We start from the raw sequence: 26,668 nt of genomic DNA on the forward strand, positions 1-26,668 counted from the left end.
CTGCTCATCCATCCCCCCACAGGCCAATTCCCCCCCCCACTACCCCTCCACCCTCCTCCATCCCCCACAGGCCAATACCCCCCCCCACACACACCTACCCACCCAACCCTCATCCCCCCCCCCCGCAGGCCGATACCCCCAACTTACCCCCCCATCCATCCCCCACAGGCCAATACCTCCCCCTACATACATACCCATCCCACTCTCATCCATCCCCCACAGGCCAATACCCCCCCCCACCTACCCACCTCACCCATCCCCCCACAGGCCGATACCCCCCCACCTGCCCACCCCCCCATCCATCCCCCCACAGGCCAATGCCCCCCCACTACTCCTCCACCCTCCTCCATCCCCCACGGGCCAATACCCCCCCACCTACCCACACTACCCTCATCCATTCCCCCACAGGCCTATTTTTCACTAGTGAGCCTCATCTGAAGCCAGAGCACCAGATGGCAGGGCTGAAGTCTGAGCCTCGCTGCCTGGGGCTGAAGCCCAAGCCCTGCTGCCTAGTACTGAAGCATGTAATTTAGCTTTGTGGGGGCCCCTGTGGTGTGAAGCCCCAGACAGTTGCCCTGCTTGCCATGCCCTAATGCTGGCCCTGCACTTTCAACCCCCCTAAAACCAACTCTTGACACACGCACCCTGGGGTTGAAACCCCAAAGTTGAGAAAACCTGATCTAGATGAGTACCCCCTGGAAGACCTCTGCGTACCCCCAGGGGTACGCATACCCCTGATTGAGACCCACTGCTCTATGCCAGTAGCCAGGTGGGCAACATAGAAGCCACTATACTGAGTCTTTGTCACTAGAACATCCCTCTTGTTATGCCTGTTTGGCCAGAATCCACCAACCGTGTGACATAAAGCAGCTGCATTTCAGGATCTAGCTCCTTAAGTCTAAAATTTTCCTTCCATTTAAATGCTGTCTTGGCTAAATGCAATGCATCCAGCACCATATAAGTCTGTGATCTTTTGGCGCTTTTTAAAAAGCAGTCACAATAACAAGCACAGAGCATGTTTGGGTTTTTTTGTAAATGTTAAATAATCTTTAGTGTTTATGTACAGGATTGATGGCCACATAGAAGGAAGTCCTCTGATACAACACAGGCATGATCATTGAAGCTTCCCTACACTGCCCCCACCAATGTGCTTCAAACTTGTTCTGGAGGGGCTAGAGGGTAGTTCAGTCTCACTGTCCATTGAATCTTTAGCCTCTAGGGCTGAGTGCTCTAACCTAGTGATTTTCAATCTGTGATCCACGTACCTCTGAAGGTCCACAGACTATGTTTAAGATTTCCAAAGGGATGTGCACCTCTATTGGAAATTTTTTAGGGGTCCACGAATGAAAAAAAGGTTGAAAACCACTGCTCTAACCAGGATATCACTTAGTGCCAGGTTTGGTGGTACTTTTGTGATGTGGACATTGGCCTACTAGGAAAGTTGGGTGGTAACCACCAACTCATATGCCGAACACCATTTAAAAGTCATCAGATGGTTAAAAAGTGTTTTTAAAAAGAGCATAAGAATGGACATTTCTATAGGAGCCAGTATCTTCAACTATAATACTGGTGCAATGTTATCTTATGGTGCTTGTCCTGTTTATGAAGTAGGAAGCATATCTTGTACTGAATAAGTTCCAAGGCCTAATAATGTATAAGCTCAGAATGTGGCTATTGCAAAAGTTAACAGGTACTACAATTATTCTACTAAAACATTTAATTACATATTCACGTTATCTGTGAAAGAAGAGAAAAATACAAAGAAGACATGGGCTATGAAATGGCTGAAAGGTAAATTGTTTGTAAAAAAAAAAAACCAAAAAAAAAACCTTTGGGCCTTTCTTTTCTCCCATCACCTAAAGCTACTTGTCCTTCTAATTGTAATCTGCCCCTTACACACACACTCGCACACACCAGTAGGACTCTTGTTTCTAGAATAACTAGTATATTTTGTTTACATTGTGTTTCAAAATTGCATTGTTCCAATGTTAACAAGCAATGAAAACTCAAATGTTTTATGTATTAATATGATGCTTATTCTGGGGACGGGATCTTAACTGACTTTTAGGGAGGGAAAGGTGGACTCAGGGAGTGGCAAAGAACGGTCTCCATATTGGTCTCCATATTGGAAGAGAAGGTTAAAGGACTAGAGATCCAAGTATCAACCCTACGTTGCATCAGAGAAAATGAAGATTTTCTGGACAGAAGTTAGAGTTTGGTACTGCAGGCACAGCATGCTGAAGAATCTGAGGGCAATGCACAGTGGGGAAGAAAATTGGCAGCATGTGACCTCCAGAAGAAGAAAGAGGAGAACCCTTGTTTCCCCAATGCAGATAGAGGTAAGAAACCATTTTCAGGCTCTCTGCACAGGTACTATGGAGGAGAATGGTTTGGAAGAGTCATCTAAGGGAAGGGATTAGCAGACCTCATCAACCAGAAGGTATGGATGCATTGTCCTAGGGATGGGGGTTTCATGATCACCACTCCCAAGAGGAGGAGATGGGTGGTGGTTGTCGTGGACTCCCTCCTAAAGGGGACAGAGTCATCCATCTGCCGTCCCGACTGGGAAACTCGAGAAGTGTGCTGCTTTCCTGGAGCTAGAATTCAGGATGTAGCAGAGTGTGCCGAGACTGATCAAGCCCTTGAACCACTATCTCTTGCTACTTCTTCACATGGGCACCAATGATACTGCCAAGAATGACCTTGAGCGAGTCACTGGAGACTACATGGCTCTGGGAAGAAGGATAATGGAGTTTGAGGCACAGGTTGTGTTCTCATCCATCCTCCTTGTTGAAGGAAAAGGCCCAGGTAGGGACCATCAAATTGTGGAGGTAAATGCATGGTTACGCAGGTGGTGTTGGAGAGAGGGCTTTGGATTCTTCAACCATGGGATGTTGTTCCAGGAAGAAGGATTGCTAGGAAGAGATGGAATCCACATAACAAAGAGAGGGAAGAGCATCTTCACAGGAAGGCTTGCTAACCTAGTGAGGAGGGCTTTAAACTAGACCAGAAAGAAGAGGTAGATGAGGCTTTCTTCAGACAACTAACAGAAGTTTCCAGATCACAGGCCTTGGTTCTCATGGGGGACTTCAATCACCCTGACATCTACTGGGAGAAAAATGCAGCAGTTCACAAACAATCCAGGAAGTTTTTGGAGAGTGTTGGGGACAATTTCCTGGTGCAAATGCTGGAGGAACCAACTAGGGGCCGTGCTCCTCTTGACCTGCTGCTCACAAACAGGGAAGAATTGGTAGGGGAAGTAGAAGTGGGCAGCAACCTGGGCAGCAGTGACCATGAGATGGTCGAGTTCAGGAGCCTGACAAAAGGAAGAAAGGAGAGCAGCAGAATATGGACTCTGGACTTCAGAAAAGCGGATTTTGACTCCCAGGGAACTGATGGGCAGGATCCCCTGGGAGGCTAATATGAGGGGGAAAGGAGTCCATGGGGCCAGATGCAATGCATCTGAGGGTGATGTGGGAGTTGGCTGATGTGATTGCAGAGCCATTGGCCATTATCTCTGAAAACTTGGGGTGATCGGGGGAGGTCCCAGATGATTGGGAAAGGGCAAATATAGTGCCCATCTTTTAAAAAGGGAAGAAGGAGAATCTGGGGAACTACGGACCAGTCAGCCTCACCTCAGTCCCTGGAAAAATCATGGGGCAGATCCATTTTGAAGCACGTGGAGAAGAAAGTGATCAGGAACAGTCAATGGAAAGTCATGCCTGACCAACCTGATTGCCTTCTATGATGAGATAACTCTGTGGATATGGGGAAAGCGGCGGATGTGATATATCTTGACTTTACCAAAGCTTTTGATATGGTCTCCGACAGTATTGTTGTCAGCAAGTTAAAAAAGTATGGACTGGATGAACGGACCATAAGGTGGATAGAAAGCTGGCTAGATCATCGGGCTCAATAGGTAGTGATCAACGGCTCCATGTCTAGTTGGCACCCAGTATCCAGGGCCGCCCAGAGGATTCCGGGGGCCCGGGGTCTTCGGTGGCGGGGGGCCCTTCCGTTCCGGGACCCACCGCCAAAGTGCCCCGAAGACCCGCGGCGGGAGCCCCCCGCCGCTGAATTACCGCCGAAGCGGGACCGCCGCCGAAGCGCAGCCCGGTCTTCGGCGGTAATTCGGTGGCGGGGGGGGGTCCCCGCCGCGGGCCTTCCGGGCACTTAGGCGGCGGGTCCCGGAACAGAAGGGGCCCCCCGCCGCCGAAGACCGGGCTGCGCTGCGGCGGCGGCGGGTCCCGCTCCCACCCCCCGCCCCCAGTCCCGGTCCTGCTCCTCCCCCCCGCCCCCGCCCCCGCCCCGGTCCCGGCCCCGGCCCCGGCCCCAGCCTCTTACCAAGCACGTCTCCGGAGGGGCCTGAGCTCCATCCCGCTCAGAGCCGCGTGGTGAGGGGGCGGGGCTGTGAGCTCCACGCCGAGCGGAGGCAGCTGCCCCGCCCCCTCCCCACGGCGCTCTGAGCGGGGCGGGGCTCAGGCCCTGTTGGAGCTCCCAGCCCCGCCCCGCTCACCACGTGGCTCTGAGCGGGACGGAGCTCAGGCCCCGCCAGAGACATGCTCGGTAAGAGGCTGGGGCTGGGGCCGGGGCCGGGGCCGGGGCCGGGGCGGGACCGTCTCTGAGCGGGGCGGGGCTCAGGGGCCCCGCCGGAGACGCTGAGGCTCCAGGAGAGGGGCGGAGGCGGGAGCCTCCGCTCTTCTCTTGGGGGCCCCTGCGGAGCCCGGGGCCCGGGGCAAATTGCCCCCTTTGCCCCCCCCTCTGGGCAGCCCTGCCAGTATCAAGCAGAGTGCCCTGGGGGTGTGTCCTGGGGCCAGTTTTGTTCTACTTCATTAATGATCTGGGTGATGGGATTAATTACACCCTCAGCAAGTTCACAGCTGACACTAAGCTGGGGGGAGAGGTAGATACACTGGAGGGTAGGGATAGGGTCCAGAGTGACATAGACAAATTGGAGGATTGGGCTAAAAGAAATCTGATGAGGTTCAACAAGGACAAGTGCAGAGTCCTGCACTTAGGATGGAAGAATCCCATGCACTGCTACAGGCTGGGGACCAATTGGCTAAGTGGCAGTTTTGCAGAAAAGGACCTGGGGATTACAGTGGACGAGAAGCCGGATATGAGTCAACAGTGTGCCCTTGTTGCCAAGAAGGCTAATGGCATATTGGGCTGCGTTATTAGGAGCATTGCCAGCAGATTGAGGGAAGTGATTATTCCCCTCTATTTGGCACTGGTTAGGCCACATCTGGAGTATTGCGTCCAGTTTTGGGCCCTCCACTACAGAAAGGATGTGGACTAATTGGAGAGAGTCCAGCGGAGGGCAATGAAACTGATTAGGGGACTGGTGCACATGACTTAGGAGAGACTGAGGACTCTGGTTTTATTTAGTCTGCAGAAGAGAAGAGTGAGGGGGAATTTGATAGCAGCCTTCAACTATCTGAAGGGGAGTTCCAAAAAGGATGGAGCAAAGCTGTTTTCAGTAGTGGCAGATGACAGAACAACGAGCAATGGTCTCAAGTTGCAATGGGGGAGGTCTAGGTTGGGTATTAGGAAAAAATATTTCACTAGGAGGGTGGTGAAGCACTGGAATGGGTTACCTAGGGAAGTGATGGAATCTCCATCCCTTAGAGGTTTTTAAGGCCCGGCTTGACAAAGCCCTGGCTGGGTGATTTAGTTGTGGTTGGTCCTGCTTTGAGCAGGGGGTTGGACTAGAAGACTCCAACACTAATCTTCTATGATCCTAAGATGGGAAGAAGTGAGTTTTGAAACTGCTCTGTCAGCAGATTCTCAACCCCCTTTTTGTTTGCTTTCATGTATACTTTTGAGTTTTTCTGCTTTAGCTGAAAGGAGTGACAAGCTGAGATGACTGGCAAACAGCTTTAAAATTGTGAATACAAAAGCCCGTCACAACAGAAGAATTATGGAAAAAAGGAGAAATAAATGTTCAGTAATTATGCAAGCCCTCCAATCTGGCTAATAATGGCTGTCAGCCAATCAAAGTACAGGGATTCTCATACCCGCAACTAGAGTGCAGGGAACTTCACCCATGGGAAAAAACCTGTACAGTTATGTGTCAATAGTTGTTCATCATTCCTACATGCTGATCGGCTGATATCATTCTATATTGCAGTATCACAATATAAATATTAATACATATATGATACACAGTGACAAAATATCTTTGATTAGCTAGTATAGAAATAGTTCTCAAATATTCAAGGCTGAAACTTTACAAGTATAAAACTGACTAAAACTAAAGTGAAGTCTACCATATACAGTTATGTTACTTATGGAGGTTATGCCTTTTGCTGAAGTATCCAGCACTGGCCACTATCTGAGATAGGGTATTACACAAAAGGGATAATTTGTATATTCTGATGCAATTCGTATATTTTATATAGCCTTTGATAGCTACCAACTTTAGCTGAATTCAACCTGGTGAGACTCCTGGCACCATTACAAATCCATAACACCAGCCAGACCCCAGCTTTGTTTTAATTCAGTTAAGAATGTTGCTTGTTTAGGTCCCAATTCTGCACCCCCTTTGTCATATGGGCAGTCCTTACTGATGCAAGTGGTCTAATGAATTTCTCCTATGAGTAAGAGTTTGCTGCAGTGCTTAATTTGTAATTAAAGAGGTGCCAGGGCTCAAGCAATTTTTTTACATTATTAATTAATACAGCAAGATCAGAGGTGCCAAGGCTATGAACTATCAAGTGTAGAGGTGCCGGTGCTCAGCCCTGGCAATCCCTGACATAAATTAAGCACTAGTTTGCTGGTTCAAGCCCTCAGTTATTAATGACTTTTCTTGAACAAATTTCATTGTGCCATCGCTGTTCTAGTCTAGCAGTTGATTACATATAGAATAAGGCATGATTTCTTCTGCAAAGAAATGGATGTAATCATGCACCAGACAGCCCAAATATTTGATGAATGTCAACAACCCTAACAGTGATTTGCAATCTCCCTGTGGGAAGAGGGCAATCTGTACACAAGTTCTTTAAACTTCACCAGAGCCAGCTGCTACCATAGGTGAAGTCAAGTGATTTAAGAGTAGCTCTCAAGCCTAGAACCACAAATAGAGCTAATTTTAGAAATAAAAAGTAATAGATTTGTAATTGTTATTTACCAGTAGATCAAGTAATATCCTGGACATTGTTAACTTACATCTCACAAAAATACCGTAAGTAATAGTGTCTTTGAGTCATATTTCATTAGAAAAGGTTTAACTAAACAGAGGTATAGTTTCATAGATTCCAAGGCCCAAAATAATTCTGTGACCATCAGGATCCAGATTTCCCAAGGAGAGAATGGGTGTTTGAATGAACAGTTGAATCAAATGATGGTCTACAATGTAATTGTGCTACAAAAATATGTCAGGTAAGGTCTTTTATGAAAGCTTGCAACGTTCTAAACAGAATGATCATATGAGATGTGTATACAGACTGGGGTTCTGAATGTATGTATTTATGTATATAGAAAACTGTACTTGTAATCTGTGGTGCAGTCAGGCAGGGAGGGGCTGCCCCACCAACCAGAGATTAGCTCCAAGCACTTAGTATTGTATAACCCAGGAGAAGACAAAGGAGGGGCCATTAGAGTTAATGGGAAGACACTGGGTATGTCCACACAGCAAAGAAAAACCTATGGCTGGCCTGTGCCAGCTGACTCAGGCTCGGAGGGATCGAGCTGCAGGGCTGTTTCATTGCTGTGTAGACTTCTGGGCTCGGGCTGTAGCTCAAGCTCTGGCACCCTCTCATCTCTCAAGGTCCTAGAGCCTGGGCTCCAGCCCAAGCCTGGAAGTCTACACAGCAATGAAACAGCCCCACAGACCAAGCCCTGAGAGCCCAAGTCAGCTGGTACAGGCCAGCCCTGCATGTCTAGTTGCTGCATAGACGTACCCATTGAGACATCCCAGCTAGAATTTCACCACCCTGAATAACCATCAGGCACCATATCAGGGAGAGAGAAAATGGCCTTTTAAAAATGAGGCTTGAAATTGAGGTCATCATACAGAAAGTGAGGGACAGTCACTTGGTGGGTGCTGTCTGTGAAATGCTGGTCTACCGTAGGGTGTATGCTGGGAAACTGTTCAGAGGCAATAGGTAACTTGTATTAAAAAAGGGAGCGTATCTAATTTTAAAGTGTAAAGCCTGAGGTTGCATCTTGATGTTTGTTTTCTGTGTAACTTGCATGTGTTTGCTTTTCCTTACTATTTACCTTTGAATCTGTGATTTTTCTATTAAATAAACCTTTTGTTTATTTTTATCCCAAGCAGGTCTCTGGTGTGCAAACTGTGTGGAGTGTGTGCCAAAGTAAGCTGGTGTCGGGGCGGGGGGGAGGGGGCTAGTTTCATGCCTTTGGGGGTGATGAACCAGAGGTGAAAAGTCTGAGTGTCTGGTAGTTATGGTAACCTACAAATCTATGAATCTAAGGGCTGGTCCACACTAGCTCTTTAAATCGAATTTAGCAGCGTTAAATCGAATTAAGCGTGCACCCGTCCACACCAGGAAGCCATTTAATTCGACATAGAGGGCTCCTTAGTTCGACTTCGGTACTCCACCTCGACAAGGGGAGTAGCGCTAAATTCGACATGGCTATGTCGAATTAGGCTAGGTGTGGATGCTAATCGATCTTAGTAGCTCCGGGAGCTATCCCACAGTGCAACACTCTGTTGACGCTCTGGACGCCAGTCGGAGCTTGGATGCTCTGACCAGCCACACAGGAAATGCCCCGGGAAAATTTGAATTCCTTTTCCTGTCTGGACAGTTTGAATCCCATTTCCTGGTTGCTCATCGGGGCGAGCTCAGCAGCACTGGCAACGATGCAGAGCTCTCCAGCAGAGGAGTCCAGGCAGTCTCAGACTAGAAAGAGGTCCCCAGCATGGACTGACCGGGAAGTCTCAGATCTGATTGCTGTGTGGGGCGATGTGTCTGTGCTTTTGGAGCTGCGCTCCAGCAAACGGAATGCAAAGACCTTCGAGAAGGTCTCCAAAGCCATGAGAGACAGAGGATACAGCCGGGATACAACGCAGTGCCGCGTGAAAGTCAAGGAGCTGAGACAAGGCTACCAGAAACTCAGAGCGGCAAACGGATGCTCCGGAGCCCAGCCCCAGACATGCCGCTTCTACGAGGCACTGCATGCCATTCTCGGTGAGTCTGCCACCACTGCCCCACCAGTGTGCGTGGACTCTGAGGATGGGATAGTGTCGACGGACTGTTCCTCAGAGATGTTCGCGGACGGGGAAGATGAGGAGGACGAGGCAGTCGACGGCGCTTTCCCCGACAGCCAGGATCTCTTCCTCACCCTCACTGAGATCCCCTACCAACCCTCCCCAGCCGTTACCACGGAACCTGAATCGGGAGAAGGATCAGTCCGTAAGTGCTTTAAACAAGTTAACATTTATTTATTAAAAGCAGCTAAGACCAACGAGTTAACATTTTTTTAGTAACTAAACAGGGAGAAACATTAGGAGAACAGAAGGTCTACATACAGGAGGATGGAACTTTTATCTTCATAAGAGATCTCCAGGAAACTCTCCTGGAGGTAATCTGAAAGTCTATGCAGGAGGTTCCTTGGCAGAGCTAGCTTATCGTGTGCCCCGAGGTAGCACACTTTGCCGTGCCATGCTATTAGCTGGAACTCCGGGACCATTGCCCTCACGAGCATGGCAGAGTAGGCCCCTGGGTTGTGGTGGCTTTCTTCAAGCATGCGCGCTCTCTCTGCCCGTGAGACTCTCCTCAGGGTGATCTCTCTCGCACACTCCTGCATGAAATTAGAGTAATTGGGGTACTATTAGTAATGGGAGCGCTTAACTGTTCCTTTGCATAACAAGAAGCCTCACTTAACAGCCACGTGCTGCAGTCTACAGAGTGGCAGCATACAGGGATCTTTCCCAGTGAACAGCCGCGAGGGGGTGCAACAGGGGCCGAGTTTATGCTTTCAGGATTGCCTGTATCAAGAGGACAGAGCTGTACATTCACTTCTATGAATCCAAAAGTGTTTGGCTTACCATTCCTTGCTGCTACACGAATTCTTCTTTCCTGCAAAGGTTCTCTGATCTGCAGCCCAATACCCCAGGCAATGAAAGCGCATTCAGAGAACTCGAACTTTCCATTAGTGAGTGCGCATGAGACAGGTGCTGTGCATACTCTTGTTCACAGACACCGAGTAGACTATGTTTCTTTGTTTAAAAAATGTATCATTGTAAGAAATTCACTACCTTTTTGACATCACACAGGTGCAACTGTATCACGACCTGATCCACCATGCCCCTCACAGATGATGGCGCAAACTAGAAGGCGTAAGAAAAAGACAAGGGACGAGATGTTTGCTGAACTTATGGGCTGCTCCAGTGCCGAGGCGGACCAGCAGAGCCAGTGGAGGGAGAACCTCACTCAGCAGCACCGCTCACTCTGCGAACGGGAGGACAGGTGGCGTCAGGAGGACCAGCAGGCGACTCAAACGCTGCTTGGACTAATGAGGGAGCAAACGGACACGCTCAGGCGCCTTGTCGATGTTCTGCAGGACCGCAGGCAGGAAGACAGAGCCCCCCTGCACTGTATCTGCAACCGCCCACCCCCGCCTCAAACTCCAATCCCCCCCTCATCAAAAATAACAAGAAGGAGGGTCACCAGGGGCCGTGAAAACTGTCACTGCACCACAGGACAGTGTTAAATTACCCAAAAGCTATCAGTCACTACATTTTGAAAAGTCCTTCCCTTACTGTGTTGTTGATTATTAAAAGTAGTTTTCTGTTACTTACTTTTTCCTTCATGGTTTTTTACACAACGCTGTGTTAGATGTCTTGGGTGGGTTGTTGGGTGGTTGAGGGGGTAGTGTAATGCATAGGACAGTCACCTTTAGCAGGGTACAGAGACGGGGGCTGGATCAGCAGTATGTCACACACACAGTGCAGTCAGTAGGCGGTTAGCTGGTATGGGAGGTGGTTTGCAGGTTTTCTGTCGTTGGGGGTGGTACGTGCATTTGTAGCGGGGGAGGGGGGTTACAGATGTCATGCAACGGTCCCTGTAATGGACCGCAGAGCCACGCAGCAGAGGAATCTGTATCCGTCCTCCCCCGCAACAAGGCCACATAGCCCCCGCACACAGAGTCCAAAAAAGGAGGGATGGCAGGATCCGTTGAAACAACCAGTCCGGCACTGCTGACCGGTCTGGGAGCAGGAGCATGTCAAACCTCGACTTTAGAGGCGGTCTTTACATGACCACACACCCTACCCAGCACAGTGTGCGTCCCAGTTTCAACCCTTTAACGCAAAGTCATCAATAAAGACACCGTTGTAAAGCTACAGTGGAGCACGTACTTTAATTTTTAAATGTGTGTTAGAAGTTGGGGAAGCGGGGTGGACGGGGTATGTAACTGCAGAGGCTAGTCAACATTAACTTGGTAAAGAAACAGGGGCAGGTTCAGCTTCTCTGTGAAGAAACTGAACAGTCACAGTTCACGCTGCTCGCTGGTACTTGAAGACTTCCTTGTCGCTGTGCAAGGTGCCTGCATAGGGCGTGACGAGCCAGGGCATTAGCGGGTAGGCTGGGTCCCCTAAGATCAGTATGGGCATCTGCACATCCCAAGCGTTATTTTGTGGTCCGGGAAGAAACTACCTTCCTGCAGGCGTCTAAGCAGACCAGAGTTCCTGAAAACACGCGCATCATGAACTTTGCCTGGCCACCCGACGTTGATGTTGGTAAAACGTCCCCCATGGTCCACCACTGCTCGCAGCCAGGGGCGGCTCTACCTTTTTGGCCGCCCCAAGCAGTCATGCGCGGGAGGCGCCCCGGAGCCGCGGGAGCAGCGGACCTCCCGCGGGCATGACTGCGGAGGGCCCACTGGTCGCGCGGCTCGGCTGGACCTCCCGCAGCTGCGGACGGTTCGCAGGTCCAGCGGCTCTGCTTGAGCTGCCGCAGGCATGCCTGCGGGAGGACCAGCCTAGCCGCGGGACGAGCGCCCCCTCCGCAGTCATGCCTGCGGCAGGTCCGGACGTCCCGGGGCTCCGGTGGACCTCCCGCAGGCATGACTGCGGCAAGTCCGCCGGCCCAGCCTGCCGCCCCCCCGGGAAAGGGCCGCCCCACGCGCGTGCTTGCCGCGCTGGGGTCTGGAGCCGGCCCTGCTCGCAGGACCATTGAAAATTAGCCAAATTTCTCAGCAGCTGACTGCGGAAGAGGTGGACGATAAGTTGCGAGGAGCTGACAGCGGGCACAACTGCAGCGGGATCCGTGCTCGCAGTGCTGTGGCGCCCGCGCTGTCACTGAGAAGAAAAGTGCACGAACAGATTGCCAGCTGGCGCTTTCAGGGAGGGATGCTGGGCGTGATTGACGGTTCAATGATGACAGTTACCCAAAACCACCCTCCACACAATTCCCCCCCCCCCAGCATGCATTGGTGGGAAATCCCAGCATTCCAATGGGCGGCGGGGAGTGCGGGAACTGTGGGATAGCTTCCCACAGTGCACCGCTTCAAAAGTCGACGCTTCGCCCGTTACTGTGGACTCACACAGTCGAATTAGTGTATTTATTGTGGATACACAACTTCGACTTCATTAGGTCGATTCCAGAAATTCAAATTAAGATGAATCGAAATAGTCTTGTAGTGTAGACGTACCCTAAGATGCTGGTGCCCAGGATTCCCAGGTCAAAAGCAAAGATTTTTTCCTTTTCTTTCTTGAAGAGGAGAATTTGGATGACATGGTCTTAGGCAGACTTTGCTCTTAAAAGAGTGTCCCTAAGAAACTTAAAGGCCAATTTTACATATGCACCCACTGTCAGCCAAGCTCCCCCTGCCCTCCCCTGAGCGTGCCACATCCCCGCTCCTCCCCGTCCCTTCCAGCGCTTCCCGCCCCCATGCCGCCTAACGGCTGTTTGGTGGTGCTTAAGACTTTGTGAGAGGAGTGGGAACGTGGCGTGCTCAGATAAGAGTCAGGGCAGGGGCAGGGACTTGGGGGAAGGGGTGGAATGGGGGTGGGGCAAGGACGGTGCAGATGCAGGCTGGGGTGGGGCCAGGGGATGGTGGGGTCCAGCACCCACTGGGCAGAAGGGAAGTTGGCACCTATGTTCTCATGTTAGAAAAGTGCTATTGTCTTATGCTGCTGAAGAACAAGTCTACCACACTCAACTGTGAGAAAAAATTACTTAGTGTGATTCAGATGAACAAAGATTATAGTAATGGTGATGCAGAAAGTGAGTGATTTCACTTCTTAGCATATGCACAACGTGCCTCACATGGCATATGACCAGGATTCATCACTGAATTTGGTCAGCAGGTTGGATCATTAGCTTCCCTGGCTTGGGCCAGATACTGACAGGGAGTGCAAAGTGAATGCTGATCCATGCCCACCAGTGATTTCACTGATTTGATGGGGTTGCATAGTGGAACTGAGAGCACAATTTGTGCCCAGAATGTGTGTGTATTAGGGCAAACTGGACTGCATCGGGGATATGCTGAAGACGTATAAAGGATAACATTTTAATAACAGAGGATCCAGACAACTGCAAAATGTGTATTTGGTGATGAATAGCTGATTCGATTAAAATTAATTCTGGAGGGGAATAAAGCAGGATTTTACTCAATAACAGCACATTTAAAATCCTATTTGTTTTTTCAATAGACAATACATTTAAGCAAGGTAGTGTCCTAATGACCTTTTAGAGATAATCCTTTGCTTTTCTACAGAGTTTGATCAGAGAATTCAAAGGAGCAAACCTTCATTATTTTTTCCAAAGTGGAGAATGAGGCTGGTAAAACCTAAGGCCAAGACTAGCTATGGATATTACAACAACAAAACAAGTTTTGCTGTTGTTATTTAGTTCTCCTCCAGAAAGGCTGAAGCATAGTGAGCCATACTTGGAATCAGATTTTATGTTAATAGGTCTCCCTGTTTCTAATAATACATTTTGAATGCATTTCAGAGAGAATTGCATGTATCATTCTCTCCAATATTTGAAATGGGTGAAGTTACTCATTTTGGGTCAAATTCTAAGCTTGGATGCATGTGTGAGATACCCGTTAACTTCAGTGGCAACTGTATGCCTGAGTACAAAGGCAGAAATTATCCCCAAATTCTGTCTTACCAGCCCTAAGGTGACTCAGTGAAAGGAGTGTTAACTTGTTCAGATAAAGCAGTGACAGACTTTAAGGAGCAGCAAACACCCACAGAAACATACATGTGTATAATCTTCAAGTGAGGGGCCGATAGAATGATAGCAGCATCCCCCACACTGTAATTTATTTTATGATTTAGTAAAACTATTTTGGTATAGCAGGAACCCAGTTCTCAGTGACTTCCAATGGGATTTGGACGCCTAACTTCCATTTGTGGCTCTGAAAATCTCCCCTGTAATTATTTTTCCTTCAAACATATGAGCAGATTCGGGCCAGCTCCTATGTAGGAGCACAATGGGGGGAACTTTCCCTTACTCTTCTATGCCATGGCTGACTAGAATCCCATTGGGAAGTACAGTCATTGCTTCCTGCTAGCTCTATAGGAGATACTAGCAGTCTGGCCGGGGGGGTGCATGGGCAGGGCCAGTGGACAAGCCAGGGTCCTCACCCTGTCCCTTGTATATCATCAGTCAGCAGAGCTGGCCAGGTGCAGAGCATAATGCACCCTTTCCAAGGATGGTGGATCTATGCTATTGCTTATACATTCCAGGTGGAATCCTGGCTCAGTCAGCACCAGGCTCAATGGAGCACTCTCCAGTGGAGTGCACAGCACAATTTTTGCCCCCAGTCCTTTTGCAATTATTATTATTTTTTAACTATTTTGTGAAGAACTAAATGGTGCTATTCATGCCTATTCTGTTTAGCTCCTTATTCCATGGCCCCTCACAACCCACTGTAGCAAAGGTTTCATTCCTCCTTTTTAACTAGCAATACAGTAACAAAGCCCTGGTGCCAAACTGCTGGAAATATTCTTTCACCATATTCTTCTATAACTGACAGTTACGGCGGAAAGCTTTATGTTTTTGAGTTGCCTTTGGCTTTGTCTTGTGGTTAGGTGCTAATGAACTACAATTTTCTCTCCAACTCATCATGGTTTGAATTTTAATTCATTTTAGAAGTTCTGCTATTGTTAGTGATTACAAAAAAATCCCACTTGATTTTACATCCCCATTTCAGTTTTCTACATGACTAAATAAAACAAGCCTTTAGATATTTCTATCCCAGGATATAATTTCACTTATATGGGCAGGTTCCTTTTGGCTTTTTTTTAATGACAGCATCATCCAAAGCTTCCTGAGTATATTAAACTGTATGTTTGATAGCTTCCAAATTGGGATCAGAAAAGAAGACTTCTCTCCAGGGCATTATTCTGCAAGGTGGCAGGCACTCTGGCCCAATCCACAAAGCACTTGAGTCATTTCATGTAAGCATCTGCTTATGTGCTTGAAGTTAAGCATGTGCTTAAGTGTCTTGTTGGATTGGACCAGACACCTCTGCAGCTTGCAGGATTGAGCCAGTGTTCCTTCCATCCTTCCTGAAAAGCCCATCAGGCAAGTGGAGCCTTATTGCAAGAGGGACCCCCTCCATATGGCCAGGCATTGCACCATGCATCAGATGATATAATCATATGTTAATGGAGATAAAGCTTTGATATAGGGGGAGGACAGCACAAGTTGTTGCATTAGAATTCCTGGTGCTTACCCGATGTCATCTTGGATATGCTGGCAAATAATCTGTTAGTACAAAAATAATGTCATCATTCTCGGAGGTATTGACTTTTACCATGACACCTGCAAGAAATGTGACACTTAATTTTACAAAAAATTGGTTTGCTCCACTATGCAGTACGAAGTAGACCTTGCTGGAGCAGTGTGGAATCTTATTGCTGTAACCTTCTGTCTTCCTCTCCTTGCCCCCCTCTACTGCTTTTGTTATGCTCCTCATCATACTATGTCTGAAATTAGATTGCAAGCACTTCAAGACGGGGACTGCGTCATCTTATGTTTTACCACAAGTTGCCTAGCACACTCTTGAGCATTGTAACATCATAAATAACAACAGCAGTAAGAGGGGAAAATATAAATGCAATAACCATCATGAAAGTGTGACTAATTTGTATAAAGAATTACTGAGTATGCTTCTGTAACGGTCCTGTCTAGAACAAGTTGATTAAAGAAAGTCATTTGGCTGCAATGCAGCAGTTCCCTCATATGATAGTGCCAGGCTCCCCAGGTATCTTGCACATGCTCAAAAGTATGGCAAAATATTTGAAACCATAACTTTTCTTCACATGCTCAAATAAAAAGCACATGGAGCATACTGAATTGGGTGGCATCCTATCAATATCCATGTTTTACTATTAGCCTGACCTTGGCAGCTGATAAGCAGTCGTCTATTAATTATTTATTATAGGTGATGGTGGTACACTACAGAAACATGAAAAAACTGCTTTGAGGAGGTGAAAATATAATTCACCCAAGAACACAACAAATTACAGCAGACCATGGTGGGAAAGGAATAGGAATATGAGCTGGGGGTGGATGACAGCATCAACATCATGTAATTTTTTTCAGAAAGCAGCTTATATAGGTTGTTTCATATGTGGCTTGATAGTTATACACACACACACACACACACACACACAATTTGGAAGTGATATCTATGCGAGAAATCACAGAATGATGTAAAAGATTATGTTTATCATGTATTCTTGACCACTTAGTCTGCCCATTAATCCATTTATCCCAAGACTAACTGAGATCTTATTCCTGTTTTTGGATGCCATTTTCTCCTTAGTGCCAATTCTGACACTGACTCTGACTCTCTTACCGCTTTCAGAGTACATGGATCTGAAAATTCAAGTGATGGGGGATTAAATAATTGATTAGCTATTGAAAGGAACATATTTCCCCATTGTGATCACCACAGGAGGTAATATGCTGAGCCTTATACCTTGCTCCTGGATCTCTGCTTTCAATTGGTAGATCAGCAATGCACAACCTATCATGTAGGCAATCCATTCCCAAAATTGTTCTAGTGGAGGAGCTGATTAACAAGTGTTGTAGACCAACCCATGGTGGACCTTACCATCACCATCTAGACCATAGCTTGGCTGTTACTTCTTTCCACTGATTTCAGCTGAAGAGCACCATATGCAAGAATTTAAAAAACTATCCCAGAAGGGGCTTATTTGAATAGCAATTGTAAAACAAACTGAGATCCAAAAAAGGAGAACAAAATGAAAGAGGAATGAATGAATAGAAAGGGAAAGAATAGGTGTGGGAAAGGATCAGTCTACAAAATTGAAAAGAATAAAAGAATGCATTTCATAAATATATTAAAGGGCATGAGGCCAACAGTTACAACAGAGAAGTGTTAATTGTAGAGAGTTATTAATTGGAGAATGGATTATAGTTAGACAGTAAGAAGAGAGATTACAAAGAATTTGCATGACAGAATTAGAAATCATACAAGAGATTCCGGTGAAAGCATCATCTGTCATTTCAGCCAAAGGAGTGTCAGGACCTAGCACTAAAACTGGTTTCAGTTGCCCTTAAAAGGCTTTTCACATCTCCACCATAGAAGAGGGCACAGTTTAAAAAATGCTGACAAATGTGACTGAGAGCATGAAGTGAAGTGGGAAACACTGTAGTAGTTTTATGGCAGCTGCCACTTTTACCACTATGAAGTGGTTTCGAAACTTGTCAGAATCTCAGATACAGGTTGTCCTCAAGTTGTAGTGATACTTGGAAACTTACTGCACAGGATGGTTTAAAGATAGAAATGCTGTATACCACAAACTCTCAGGGACTGTAGTGGGGTGGATTGCCCCACTCCCTGTGAGAGTGGGCTGTGGCAGGCCAGGGCGCCTGCGCAGACAGTGAGCCAATCAGAGAGGGGCTTATTGTGAGCCAATCAGGGCCCAGTTTAGAGCCAGCCAATCAGGGCCAGGCTCAGGCATATAAAAAGGCTGCCCAGAGCAGGAGCAGTCAGTCTGTCCCAGGCCTTTGACAGGGGAAGGTCAGTCTCCAAGGGAGGAGACTAGCACCATGGACAGCGCATTGCTGGCCAGGCTCGGGGAGGCTAGGGAGCTTGAACCCATAGCCTGCCAGGCTGCAGGCCCTGAAGGGAAGGGCCTAGCGAGTGCAAGGGGCCGTAGGGGAAGCGGCCCAGGGAAACAGACAGTGGAAGGGGAGAGAAGGACAGCGAGGCAGACGCCAGAGGGTCCCTAGGCCGGGACCCAGAGTAGAGGGCGGGCCTGGGTCCCCCCCTTCACCCCTTGCAGTGCACCCAGCCATTGGCCGTAGGGAGCGGCCATATTGCTACGCCAGATCCCTGACAAGAGGGATTAGACTCAGAGGGCGGTGGAACATAGTGACTGAGGTGTGGGACTGCTGAGCACCGACCCCCCCCCCGGAAGGGGGCGCAGATGGACTAAGGGGCACTGCTGGAGGGCAGTGGCCTCGAAGAGGACGTCGCCGAGTACGCAGCAACGCGGGTCCAGAGATAACAGAGGACAGAACGACGGACGGGACACCACCAGGAGGAGGCGCTCCACTGGAATGAGCTAATTCCCAGAGTCACCAGCAGGAGGCGCCGCTGGGGTGAGTCCCAACCCGTTACAGGGACATACACTAGCAAGAACTGAATGCCTTCCTAATGAGAGGGTACACTTGTAGATGAGATTGGAAGATAACAGGCAGTGTTGCATTTAATTTATTATTAAAAACAATTGTAGCTTTCTAATAGAGATATTTTGGAGATCTGGTTTATGAGTGACTAGATGGGTCTTACACAAGGATGAACAGAAGAGCGATCTATAAAGTGCCAATATGCTATAGAGCAAAGTTTTGAATGACGATCTTGTTAGTATAGATAGAGAACTAATGAGAGAGGTTGCTTGACTCTAGTTTTGCCTCCAGCGTTGCCAGTGCTTCAGGGGTGGTCTATATAAGTCCTGTATTCACCAAAATATAACCTAGAAATCCAGTTAGAGAGAAGCCACCTAAAAATCAATTCCTTTCATGGAAATCATCATCCATCACGTATTTCATAATCCTGGAGAAGTCAAATACAGCAAATAGAAAAACAACTGCAAAGAAGTGTGGGTTTCTACTGTAATTCAGTAAGAACTGAAATGTGAAATTGCAGGAGAATATAGTGTAGGCAGAGGAGGTAATTTTTACAATGTACTTAAAAGAAGATAGAGGTATATGGTATGGTACAGCTGTCCATAAACACATTATTAGAAAGGTAAGTGCCCTCCACTCTTTTTACAAGCACTAAGAATTTCCCCATTAACCAACTCACAAAGAGATAAGTAACTTCAGACAATCGTAACCCTGAGGCCCTTGTCTATGTGCTTATATATTAGTGCCACTTTGCAGTCAGTGGTATCTTGCTTGTTAGGATTGCAACACAAATAGTAAAATCATTAATGGTTAAAATGCTCCATAATTTCCACATGAATAATTGGGGTGCTTCTGAAGGCAAGCTGTCAGGGGGGTTGTGGGTGCTGGGGTAGATTCCACAGATGGCAAGAATTTGGGACTGGGTATTTGAGTACCCAGGAAGTAGGTAGAGAATTAAACAACTGGAATGTTGAAGGTATTTGAGATCATGCAGTTGCCAGTAGGAAGGAGGTAACAGGAAAATTCTGCATCTGGGTGAGATGATGGGAGCCACTGCTAACTGCAAAGCTGGGGGAAATTTCAAGGTGAGGACTGTGACCTTAGGAGCCCCCTCAATGCCTACTGGCAAAGGGTTCACTATCATATAACAGCAATTGCTATCAGGCCTGACAAACTCACTATACCTAACAACATCATGGCGTTTATCTATAAAGAACGTTGTGTAAGGTATCAGATGAAAACTTATATCACTCTGGTCATTAATATCATGGCAGGATGTACATACGGATGGTGTGCAAAGAGTTATGTATGTGTGCTGGAACTATGTCCCTAAAATATGGTTTGGAGGCAGAGTTGATAAACAGATTTGTCCCAGACACAAGATATTGGTTTGCCTAGGTCTTGAATGTGAGTTAAGCAGGATAAGCCAAATACAATGGGAAATACATTTGCAGCTGAGGCAAACACCAGTTACCAGGAAGACAAGGAATCTGCATGGCATCAGCACAGCAAAGGACACTCCAACCTTGGGGGCCACACTGACTCTTCAAACAGACACAATGAACTTCAGGGAATATAAGGAGAAAAGCAAAAGGGAATTTTGTTATCTATCACTGCGGGAACAAAGAGGTCAGTGCTCTTTGCATCCATGAATGGTGGAACCCCAGCCATGTTGGCTGGTGACACTGAAAAGTGGCTGTAGGTGAGAGAGACTGCTTTAGACACAGCTTAAAGCTGGCTAAGGCTCGGTGTAGTCTCTTAGAAGCGTGTTAGACTTTTGTTTTATTTGTGACCATTTCTGTTTCTATTTTCCTTGCTTAGTATCACTTAAATCTCTGTTCTTTATTAATAAACATTCTGGTTTTACTGTAAGTTCATCCCAGTGCAGCGTGTTAAAGTAAAGTGTGACTCCTTAGCTAAGCCAACCGGTTGGAGGTATATACTAGCTCCATTGGAGACAATGGACTTGATAATTTCTGTGAGTGTCCAGTGGCAGAGGCTGGATACTGCAGTGGAAGGCTCTTCCAGGGGGTTCAGGAACTAGAGTGTATCAAGGCAAAGAAGGCTGGCAGAGTCCTAGGGAGCTTGTTTGGCTGGCTAGGAAACTGGGGTGAGAGGGAGCTGTCACCAATGTTCACTCTAATTTTTTACATCCATGTGTGGAATGAATTTTGTTACGTGCACCCATATGGAGGTGATGTGTGGTGGGGGCAGGGGCCGAGGAGTTCGGAGTGTGGGAGGGGACTCAGGACTGGAGCAGAGGGTTGGGAGTGTGGGGGGGTGAGGGCTCTGGATGGGGGTGCAGGCTCTGGGGTGGGGCTGGGGAATGAGGGGTTCAGGGTGTAGGAGGAGGCTCAGGGCTAGGGCAGAGGGTTAGGATGTGGGGGGGGGTGAGAGCTGTGGCTGGGGACTCTGAGGTGGGGACAAGGATGAGAGGTTTGGGGTGCACACTGCCCCGGGGCTGCAGTGGGGAGAGAGGACTCCCCCCAGCCCTCCCTCACTGCAGCAGCCTGGGGCCACAGGAGAGTGCCTCACCCTGCTGGGGCAGCTCCAGGGCTGGGGCCAGGGGAGAGGCACCTCTCCCCCCTGCATAACCCTTTATAGCCTGCTGTGCAGCCATGTGGCCACGCAGCTTAGAGGGAACTTAGGCTGTTACTCAGTTCAACACCAACAAATCTCTCATTTGCTAAGGTAGAGGGATAACAAGGTCACCCATAGTTCTGGATGCTTCAAGAAAGCATCGGAAGACGTCACCAGGGAAAGATGTCATATGGTTCTAAACAGCTTGGAGGGGACAACATGACTATGCCCTTGTTATGGAACCATAAGAATTAATATTAAAATGTATCTCACTCCCACAGTGGGCTAAGGCACAGACATTTAAATGTATTGAGGCATTGCTGTGTCATGCACTTCAGAGTTTAAACTTCTTTGAAACTTTGAGCCTAAGTGCCTTAGAGATGCATGACAACCAGTTCCTGCCCCAGAGAGACTGCAACCTGAATGAGGAAATCCTTACTCAGGTAAAAGTCCCACCAAGCTGGAAAGGTTCGGCAACTGGCCATGTACACATGCTGGTTAGATGTAGTAAATACAGAATTTAAGGGTGCCAGGTTGGAGTATTTGAGTAGGTGTAGCTGGGAGGGTTGAGCTTTCTGAAGGAGTAGCCAGGTGAGGCTTTGGTGGGTTCCACAGGAGTTTGGCTGTTGGGAGGGGGAGCTGAGACTTTTGGGGGTTATAGGAAAGTAGAGCTCTGTCTAGACAGGTATACTTGTCTTGGGTAGCTCAGCGCAGGTTTTTACAGATTGAAGGTATGCCTCCTATGTATAAAATTAAAGACCTGGAGAAACTGGTTTATAAGAAAGATTTATCAAAGTAAATCTGTGCAACATTACATGGCAAAACAGTAACTAAGCAGGGATGTTATAAATGTCAACAGGCATTTGAAGGGTATAAACACTAAGGGTCAAATTCTGCATAGCTCTGCACATTTGCTTAAGGAGCCTTCCTGGACCCTTTGTAAACTGTCTTCTGTCCATAACAGCCAGAAGACAGACAGAGAGAGAGAGAGAAATAATCCAACAGTGCAACCAGAGCAGTCTCCATGCCATGGCCTAGTCTGAAGCCAGATTGTGAAGTGTCCAGTATATTAGCAGCAGTCAGGTAATATTTGAGTCTGGCTGTCACAATTTTTTCCAGTGATTTGCTGAGGAAAGGAAGGCTGGAGACTAAGTGGTTATTTGCAAGATCACCACCACCCAGAAATGGTTTCCTGAAAAATGGCTGAACTATAGCATTTTTCAAGGAGATAAGGCTAGCTGGGATTCTTTAAGGCTATGTTAATAATTTTGATCCATCCGTTCTTTGCTTTCACTGGCCTTGACATCAGTGGCCTTGATGTCTCTGAGAGCATCTGCTGTATCCAGTATGGTGATTCACGAGAGCAGTGTGAAAAGATGGAGTGGTCAGTGTTCTCTGTTCTCAGCTGGCATCATCTGTTCCCCAAGGGACTGTCCCTTAACTCTGAAGTAAGATACGAGTTCTTCACAGAACATGGTACTGAAGTTCCTGTCTTCTTACATTTCATCTGGCAGATTATGGTGGAGAATCAAGGTGACATATGAGACTGGTGAGGGGATGTTTTGGAGTTGTCTAGGTTTAAAACCACCCAAGTGGTTGTATTGCTTTGCTTTTGTCCTATAGTTGGAAGATCTTCATGGAACACTTAAGTTTTAATGTTTGTAACAACTTAGCAGTAGGGGGAAATTAGTATGGCCATCGATATATTGCATGAGGGTGATTCTTTTAGTAACAACGTATAGGGTTTGAAGACATTTGTGGGTGTGTTGTGTCACTCGAAATTGCTTAAATTGAAACAATGACTAAATCCTAATTTGGTGACATCACTAATGATATTTTCACAAAAAACAATTAACAACAGCTGGAGATACTGTAATTTGAAAAATAACTACTTCAGAAAAAAGGAGTACATTTCTCCATGGATTTTCATAATGATTTTTTATTATGACTGGGATAGGACACAACATAAATACCTAATTACAAGATAAACTAAGATTCATTTGAGCTGTTCCAGTCTCTTATGTAAATTGTATCATTTTAAACAGAACTTATTGATACATATTTCATTGGCAAATGAGAACAGCTCTTATGTGCTACCTAATGCAGTAGCAACTGCTGAAAAGTAGTGGACGTGTCATAGAGCCACTGATGAAAATCTCACAAGACCCAAAATTCTTGCTCATTGGTTGAGAATTTCCATTGTACTCACACTGTATCATTTCAGCTCCCATAACCACACACTGCTTTTCAGGGGTCAACGCTATATCAGTACTGATGGGAAACCATGTTGATAGGAACCCAGGGGACTGGGAGCCAGAACTCCTGGGTTCTATTCCTAACACTACCACTGACTCACTCTGGGACCTTGCTTCATTTTACCATCTACAAAATGGGAAATAGAATAATAATAAGTGCAAGGCACATTCCTTTGAGCTTATCTTCTCTAACATAAACATATAGCAACATGTGTGTGTGACTATAATAAAATAATAATAAAAATCCAAACCAAAACACTCCACTATATGCATTTCTCCTGGAAGAAAATGAAAGACCACACATTTGCTGTTGCTAAATGCACTACTGGAAATATACCTACATAAAAGTAGTGCTGGGAATATTAATATTTACAAAGCACTTTGAAAGCCTCAGAGGAAAGGTGATAGCTACTATATATATATATATATATATATATATATATATATATATATATATATATAACAGGGGGTGGAGGAATGCATGGTCCATTTGGCCATAATTTGTGATTGTAATTATATGTAGACTGTATAATTTAGATATTGATGTTTACATACTGTGACATTCTCGAAGGCACAATCTGGATTGTTGAACAGCTGAGTGTCCCCTTAGTTCTCCAACCTGGGGTGCCTTTTACACTGCTTTGTGGAGAGAACAACCACTCCTGGCCTGCTCGCACACAGCCCCTAGCATGTAAATTACTCCCAGCTGTAGTGTATATGAGTGCTCTAGCCAGTCACTCCTGAATTATATTACAGAATGATGCCAGCAAATTCTCAGTCCCAGAGTTTTCCCCAGAAATGTGTGTCTTGTACTGCCCAGCACCTTCCTGAACAATACAAGCTCACAGAAAGTCCATCATTTCATTAATAGAAAATATGCACAAATCCTGTTATCTCAAATGAAGTTTCCCAAACACTTCAAACCAAACACACACTGGTTTAAATAAAACAATATAATAAGTTGCTTAACTACAGAAAGGTAGATTTTAAGTGATTACAAGTAATGAGGCATAAATTTTTTACAAAGAGGTAAAATGCAAACTAATACCTAACTTAACAAGCTAAGTGAATTTAAAGCAAAAAGGTTTCTCTCACCACATACTTACAACAGTCTGGCTGGATCTCATAGTCAGGACCACTCCCCCACTTCAATGATGTTCCCTTTGTCTTTCAAACATTGTTGATGCTGTGACTAGAAATAAGGAAAGATAGGTAATTTGGGGCCTCTGTTCTTCATTTTTATATCTTTGAGAATCATCTCCAGCTGGGGTTCAGATGACAACCAGTCTGTTTATACAGGACTGTTCCATTGCCAAGATGTAAATTTCTCATTCACACCTTTCTTCCTGCCAAAGAATGGCCACTTTTCCAGGTTATAGTCCAGGGGTGTCCAAACTACGGCCCGCGGGCCAACTGCGGCCCGCGGGTCAGTTTTTATTGGCCCGCAGCAAATTCTGAAAATATAATTGAATATGGCCCGCACATGGCGCTTGAGCTCAACTCTGTTGCACTTCTCAGTTTCAACACTAGATGGAGCCAGTCACAGAAAAGGTGCTTCTCCACTAAACAAAATTAAGCAAAGAAAAATAGTTACCACGAGTCACCAGAAATGGCAGCACCGAAGAAACGCAAGATAGCAAGTGAGTGTAGAACAGGGGTGGGCAAACTATGGCCTGCAGGCCACATCCGACCCGCGGGACCGTCCTGCTGAGCCCCCGAGCTTCTAGCCCGAGACGCTCGCCCCCGGCCCCTCCCACACTGTTCCCCCTCGCCCACAGCCTCAGCTCGCTCGCTCGCTCCACTGCCGGAGCCGGCACAAGGCTCTGCTGTGAGCTCCTGCCTGACCCAGTGCTCTGAGCTGCGCGGTGGCGGTGGTGGCATGTCCCGGCTCCAGCCGGGTGGCGCGGCTGTAACACTGCCAGCCACTGGTGCTCCAGGCAGCACGGTAAGGAGGCAGGGAGCAGGGTGGGTTGGATAGAGGGCAGGAGAGTCCGGGGTGGTGGTCAGGGGGCGGGGGTGTGGATAGGGGTTGGGGGGAACAGGGGGTTGAATGGGGGCAGGGGTCCCGGGGGATAGTCAGGAAGGAGGGGGGTTGGATGGGGTGGCAGGGGGCAGTGAGGGGCAGGGGTTCTGGGGGCAGTCGGGGACAGGGAGAAGGGGTGGGTGGATGGGGCAGGGGTCCCGGGGGGTAGTCAGGAAGGAGGGGGGTTGGGTGGGGTGGCAGGGGGCAGTGAGGGGCAGGGGTTCTGGGGGCAGTCGGGGACAGGGAGAAGGGGTGTGGATGGGGCAGGGGTCCCGGGAGGGCCGTCAGGAATGAGAGGAGGGGTTGGATGGGGCGGCAGGGGCCCAGGGGCAGTCAGGGGACAGGGAGCAGGTGTGTGTGGATGGGGCAGGGGTCCCAGAGGGACCATCAGGGAATGGGGCAGTTGGATGGGGCAGGAGTCCTGGCCGGGGGCGGGGTGGTAGATAGGAGGTGGGGGCTGGGCCATGACCCCCTCCCCTAACCGGCCCTCCATACAATTTACGAAACCCGATGCGGCCCTCAGGCCAAAAAGTTTGCCCGCCCCTGTTATAGTCCATTTGATTTTGTTCACACCTGACTGAGGCATCAGTTTGCCTTTTGTCTCTGAGGAACTGGTTTAGGCTGCTTCCCGAGATTTGGAATATGCCTTAGTAACATCAGACAGTGGAATCTTATAACTTTACATACAATGCTGCCACTCATATTTTACCAGGATAATAATGATCAGCAAATTATGAGTTTTCAAATGATACCTCACAAGGCATACTTTTTACAAAATTTATCATAGTTTTGTAAAAGTGGTGAGAATAAGGGTACAGTCTGTCACATATACATATTAGCTAGCTAGCCAGATACATAATTTAAGAATAGACAAATGGACAGGCATATTTACTCAAGAGACTGTAGCTGCTCTGACTCAAGATATATTTGGGTAATCTTTAACATGCTTCATAGGTGCAATTACAGCTTATTGGGCCAACTCTTATAAAGAGACCTAGGCACTTGCCAGTTGTTGACCTAAGAAACTGTAATAGTTCATTCAAAATTATCTTGTTAACTTGGCTACCATCCATGACATCTCATAGGTCTATTCTCCTCTCCACAAGCACATATAACTACGGTTAAAGTGAAAGGAAGTTGCACACAAGCATCAATGGGAAAACAGAGTTCTCAGCGTATTTGCGGGAGCTAATTTTCTGACACAAGAGGGCACTGGGAGAAGA

The 26,668-nt window shown here is 47.3% G+C and overlaps 1 protein-coding gene across 1 annotated transcript in view; it reads right to left on the minus strand.

Moving 5' to 3' along the window:
* Positions 1-26,668, minus strand: part of C1H11orf87 (chromosome 1 C11orf87 homolog) — a 55,419-nt gene that overhangs the window by 4,947 nt on the left and 23,804 nt on the right. Inside the window, exon 3 of the mRNA XM_045018251.1 lies at positions 24,518-24,614. The gene's annotated coding sequence lies outside the window, so the exon portion shown is untranslated. The remainder of the gene's footprint in view (positions 1-24,517; positions 24,615-26,668) is intronic.

Source organism: Mauremys mutica, chromosome 1 (assembly GCF_020497125.1).
Source record: "Mauremys mutica isolate MM-2020 ecotype Southern chromosome 1, ASM2049712v1, whole genome shotgun sequence".
NCBI classification, from domain to species: domain Eukaryota; kingdom Metazoa; phylum Chordata; order Testudines; family Geoemydidae; genus Mauremys; species Mauremys mutica.